The sequence below is a fragment of the Muntiacus reevesi genome, chromosome 1 (assembly GCF_963930625.1).
Source record: "Muntiacus reevesi chromosome 1, mMunRee1.1, whole genome shotgun sequence".
Classification (NCBI taxonomy): Eukaryota; Metazoa; Chordata; class Mammalia; order Artiodactyla; family Cervidae; genus Muntiacus; species Muntiacus reevesi.
The window spans coordinates 277,772,850-277,779,037 of NC_089249.1; positions in this window are offsets into that span (position 1 = coordinate 277,772,850).

Genomic DNA, 6,188 nt, shown 5'->3' on the forward strand with positions numbered 1-6,188 from the left:
TACTAAGAGTGACATTGCTGAGCCATACGGTAATTTTATCTTTAACTTTGTAAGAAACTGCCAAACAGTTTTCCAAAGTGGCTGTGCCATTTTGCACTCCTAGCAGCAGTGTATGAATGTTCCCGATTTTCCATACCCTCACCAACACTCTGCCTTGCTTGTCTTTCTGATGACAGCCATCGTACCGAGTGTATCGTGGTATGTCCCAGTGGCTTTAACTCGCATATTGCTAACGACTGTTGATGCAGAACACCGACTGACCCAAAGGTTCTTAACCAATTTAGGTGATGACTTCCTTTTGAGATGCTGATGAAAACTCGACACCTCTCCACACACCAAAATACATAGATGTGTAGATGTGAATTTATACACACATGCAGAAATTTTCTTGTGACTCACAGGGGGGTAGATGCAAAGATATTCTTCAACTAAAAGTAGTATCTCTTATTTGTATGGCACTTTAGTTTATAAAACATTTTCACTTAGCCTGTCTTTTTTACTCTTCACAACTACTCTGTAAAGCAGGAAGCTAATGTTATCCCCATTTTCTCGAAGAAGAAACGGAGTTTCAGTGAGACGTCCCAAGGTTATATAGAAACAGAATTTAAGCACTGGTTTTCTGGCTATGTCTTCCACACTGTATCTCTCACACTTGGCTTCTTGGGCCATGGCTCTTAGAGTCAGCAGTTGAAAGCTGCAATATTTATGTTTTAGGAGACAGAATATTTCCTGAAGCCATGAGCTTTCCTGGAATATACACAGGGATCTAAAATTTTGCTCTGTTTTAGTAAACAGAAAGAAAGTAACACCTCTTATAACAATGGTGTATGGCCAATAATATGACATCAGAAACCAGGAGAATATATTTTCATTTGCTTTAATCAGGGTAAAGAATTTGCATGCCTATAAAGAGCAGCCAATTATTTATATTATTTTCCCAGGAGCATCTTAAACTACAAAAAGAAGTGGGGAAACATAAATAAAGCCTGGAGATTTTATTCTGTTAGCAAGTGACAGATGTGCTCGTTTGCTAAGAGCAAACACTCAGTGGGGCTGCTTCCCTTTGGCCCCATTGGCAGATAAGATGATAGAACATGCTTGGCTCTTGGAATCAGCACTCTTGGTTAACTCTGACACTACCAGTATTCTCCTGCATGCTTTGCTGTGGGACAAGGCGAAGGAATGCACCCCTGGGGCATATGACACGCAACCAAGAATAGACCTGAAGTCACTTTGCCTCTGCTCAGGTCGCATCTGTGTCAGAGAATGAAGTAGAGTAGGTAGATAGTAAGAGATAGCAGCCCTCATTTAAAACAATTTTTTAAAAAAATTTTTAATTGAGGATAATTGCTATACAATGTTGTGTTGCTTTCTGCCGTACAACAACGCAAATCAGCCACAACCATACATATATCCACAACCTTACATATACATGAATGGAGTAGATTTAAAATAAGGACTAGTCTCTTGCACTGATGGTGGGAACATAAACTGACACAGCCACTATGGAGAACAGTGTGAAAATTCCTTTTAAAAAACTAGGAATAAAACTACCATATGACCCAGCAATTCCACTACTGGGGATATATATACCCTGAGAAAACCACAACTGAAAAAGGCACATGTACCGCAATGTTAATTTCAGAACTATTTATGATAGCCAGGACATGGAAGCAACCTAGATGTCCACCAACAGATGAATGGATAAAGAAGTTTTGGTACATATATACAATGGAGTATTACTCAGCCATAAAAAGGAATGCATTCGAGTCAATGCTAATGAGGTAGATGAACCTACAGCCTATATACAGAGTGAAGTAATTCAGAAAAACAAATATTGCCCATTAACACTTATATATGGAATCTAGAAAAAATGGCACTGCCCCATGCGCAGGGCAGGAATAGAGGCACAGACGTGGCGAATGGACGGTGACATAGCAGGGGAGGGAGAGGGTGGGGGGAATTGAGAGAGTAGCATTTAGATGTCTGCATTGCCACACGTGGGGTTTGCTGGAGGCACACTCACAGCTGAGCAAGTGAGCGCACACACACGGGGGGAGGCTCAAAGAGGAGGGGATGTATGCATGCTTGTGGGTGACTCGTGTTCTTATACGGCAGAAAGCAACCCAACATTGTATAGCAATTATCCTCCAATTAGAAACTGTCTGTTACTACCCCTCATGGCCCAGATCCCATTTTCACTAATCTAAGCCGCTCCCTCGTTGCCCGTGAGTGTGAGCCTGCTGTTGCCCCGGGAGCAGCTGCAGGAGAACCTGGGCATGGAGCCGGGATAGCAGGCGTGGGTGCCCTCGCAGCTGTGCATACTCATCTTACTCTTCCCTCTCGATTTCCCCAGACCAACACCTTTTAGTTCCACTCTCATGGAGGTCCAAGGGTTGGCAAGGATTCTTCATTCAGTCTAATCCTAATTCTGCTTAGACTGTGGTTCCCCAATCCAGTGTTTTCTAGAGATAAAGAACAACTGAAATCTCTTTTCTGTCTTACTGCCATGCCCTGGGGTTTTTAACTCCTCCCTTAAGCAAAACTCAATCCTTCGGTTTGGCAATAATTCTTAAATAGGTTCAGTCTGATTCCTTCCTTCTGGCTCTGCCAAAAAGTTTCCCTTAAGCTGGGACTAGAAACAATGAAGATTTCTTAAAGACTTTGGCTTTCCCACAACTTTATATTCTCCTTTCCAAGACATGGAAAGGCTCTAGCTCCGTTTTTCTGTTCCTGAGCCAGAGCATGAAGCAGAGATCCAGCTACTTCCTGTGTGTAGGATTGATTAAAATAGCAGGGACGCTGAAGGGATTTTCCAAGGAATAGTTTAGCAGGTCCAGAAGCTATGACTGAGAAGAGAACTTGGACTGTTTATGCCACATGGCCTTAGATAAGGCTGACATTATCTATCTTGGAAATAAGATTTCTACAGCAATAATCCCAAAGGTCAGACTGCTCAGAGAAGGGAAATAGTAAAAAATAATAATGACAAAAACCCAACCCAGAATGAATCCTCTTCTAAATTCAATTATTTCTGTAAAGAAAGATACAGACAAGGACATTTGTGTCTGTCTGCAACTTGGGCTCTCTGGTAAAATTGCATGCAGATGTTTTGGGTTATTTGTGTTCCTCAAAATTTTGGTTTGAACATGTTAGAAACTTTTTATTCTTGTTGCTAGGCCTCTTTATCTTAGAGGAGAGAAAAGGCTGGGACGTTATACCAACGTGGCTCGTTTTATCTGAAGGCAGAGTCATGAAAATCCACAAACAAAGCAGGAGGAAAAAGGCATCTTTAACCATGAAAAAGAGTTGATCCTCAGTGGGTAAAACAGACCCAAGATGAATTTAGAGGGAAAGAAAGCATGTCCTAAAGCAACATACCACACGATAGGGTGCATGAAATACACACTTCAAGTACTGAATTTAAAGCTAGCAAATTGAAGCAAAATTGAACAAGGAGTGTGTCTCCTTATTAATGATTCTGAGAGCACTTTATCTCTAGGCAGCAGTTTGGAGGCAACCCTGCCCACTGGTGACTGAAAACCATCACTCTGTGATAGCTATATGATGATCTCTGTTCATATACTACCTAATCGGATGAGGAGAGCAGCAAAGCCTGCCAAGGCAAGAAGGAAAGATCCGAGTGCTTTCGCTTTAGTGATCTTTGCTGTCTTTGTCCTGTGATTAAATAGAGGTGTTCACTCTATTTAATCTAAGGACTCAAGCCCCTCACCACACAACTCAAGACTGTTGTATACATGAAAGTGTTAGTTGCTCAGTCATGTCCGACTCTTTGTGACCCCATACACTGTATGGGGCTTCTCTGTCCATGGAGTTCTCCAGGCAAGAATACTGGAGGGGGTTTCCGTTTCCTCCTTCAGAGGATCTTCCCAACGCAGGGATTGAACAACATTTCCTGCATTGCAGGCAGATTCTCTGCCACGGAGCCACAGGGGAAGCCTATTATATAGATACATGTATGCATGTATTGTTGTTGTTGACGTGTGGCTGAGTCATGTCTGACTCTTTGTGACCCCATAGACTGACTGCAGCACGCCAGGCCTCCCTGTCCATCACCAGCTCCCAGAGTTTGCTCAAACTCATGTCTATTGAGTCGATGGTGCCATCCAACCGTCTCATCCTCTGTTGCCCTCTTCTCCTCCTGCCCTCAGTCTTTCCCAGAATCAGGGTCTTTTCCAGAGAGTTGGCTCCTCACATCAGGTGGCCAAAGCATTGGAGTTTCAGCTTCAGCATCAGTTCTTCCAATGAATATTCAAGGTTGATTTCCTATAGGATTGGGTGGTTTGATCTCCTTGCCGTCCAAGGGACTCTCACAAGTACTGTCTCACACCACAATTCAAAAGCATCAGTTCTTTGGTGCCCAGCCTTTTTTATGGTCCAACTCACATCTGCACAGGACTGCTGGAAAAACCACAGGTTCGACTATATGGACCTTTGTCCCCAAAGTCTCTGATTTTTAATACACTATCTAGGTTTGTCATAGCTTTTCTTCCAAGTAGCAAACCTGTTTTAATGTCATGGCTGCAGTCACCACTTGCAGTGGTTTTGAAGATGGAGAAAATAAAATCTGTCACTGTTTCCACTTTTGTCTCCATCTCTTTGCCATGAAGTGATGTGATTGGATGCCATGATTTAGTTTTTTGAATGTTGAGCTTTAAGCCAGCATTTTCACTCTCCTCTTTCACCCTCATCAAGCGGCTTTTTAGTTCCTCTTCAATTTCTGCCATTAGAGTGGTATCATCTGCATGTCTGAGGTTATTGATATTTCTCCCAGAAATCTGGATTCCAGCTTGTGATTCATCCAGCCTGACATTTCATATGATGTACTTTGCATAGAAGTGAAATAAGCAAGGTGACAGTATACAGCCTTGTCATATTCTTTTCCCATCTTTGAACCAGTCCATTTTTCCATGTCCAGTTCTAACTGTTGCTTCCTGACCTGCATACAGGTTTCTCAGGAGACAGGTAAGGTGGTCTGGTATTCCTATCTCTTGAAGAATTTTCCACAGTTTGTTGTGATCCACACAGTTAAAGGCTTTAGTATAGTCAGTGAAGCAGAAGTTGATGTTTTTCTGGAATTCTCTTGCTTTTTCTATGATCCAGCGGATGTTGGCAATTTGATCTTTGGTTCCTCTGCCTTTTCTAAAACCAGCTTGAACATCTGGAAGTTCTCAGTTCACATACTGCTGAAACCTAGCTTGAAGGATTTTGAGCATTACCTTGCTAGCTTGTGAAATGACAGCAATTGTATGGTAGTCTGAACATTCTTTGGCACTGCCTTTCTTTGGGATTGGGATGAAAACTGACCTTTTCCAGTCCTGTGGCCACTGCTGAATTTTCCTACTTTGCTGACATATTGAATGCAGCACTTTAACAGCATCATCTTTTAGTATTTTAAATAGCTCAGCTGAAATTCCATCACTTCCATTAGCTTTGTTAATAGTAATGCCTCCTAGTAATGCTTCCTGTGGCCTTCTTGTCTTCATACTCCAGGATATCTGGCTCTAGGTGACTGATCACATAACCACTGTGATTATCTGGGTCATGAAGATCTTTTTTGTGTAGTTCTTCTGTGTATTCTTGCCACTTCTTCCTAGTCTCTTCTGCTCTGTTAGGTCCTTGCCATTTGGTCCTGTATTTCGCCCATCCTTGCATCAACTGTTCCTTTGGTATTTCTAATTCTCTCAAAGAGAGAGATCTAGTGTTTTTTCATTCTATTGTTTTCCTCTATTTCTTTGCATCGTTCACTTCAGAAGGCTTTCTTATCTCTCCTTCTCATTCTCTGGAACTCAGCATTCAGTTGGGTATACCTCTCCCTTTCTCCTTTGCCTTTCACTTCTCTTTTTCTCTCAATAAGTCCTCCTCAGTCAACCCATTTGCCTTCTTGCATTTCTTCTTCTTCTTCTTTTTTTTTGGGGGGGGGGGTATAGTTTTGGTCACTGCCTCCTGTACAATGTCACAAATCTCTGCACATAGTTCTTTAGGCACTCTATCTACCAAATCTCATCCCTTGAATCTATTTGTCACTTCCACTGTATAATTATAAGGGATTTGATTTAGGTCATACCTGAATGGTCTAGTGGTTTCCCCTACTTTCTTCAATGTAAGCCTGAATTTTGCAATAAGGAGTTCATAATCTGAGCCATAGTCAGCTCCAGGTCTCGTTT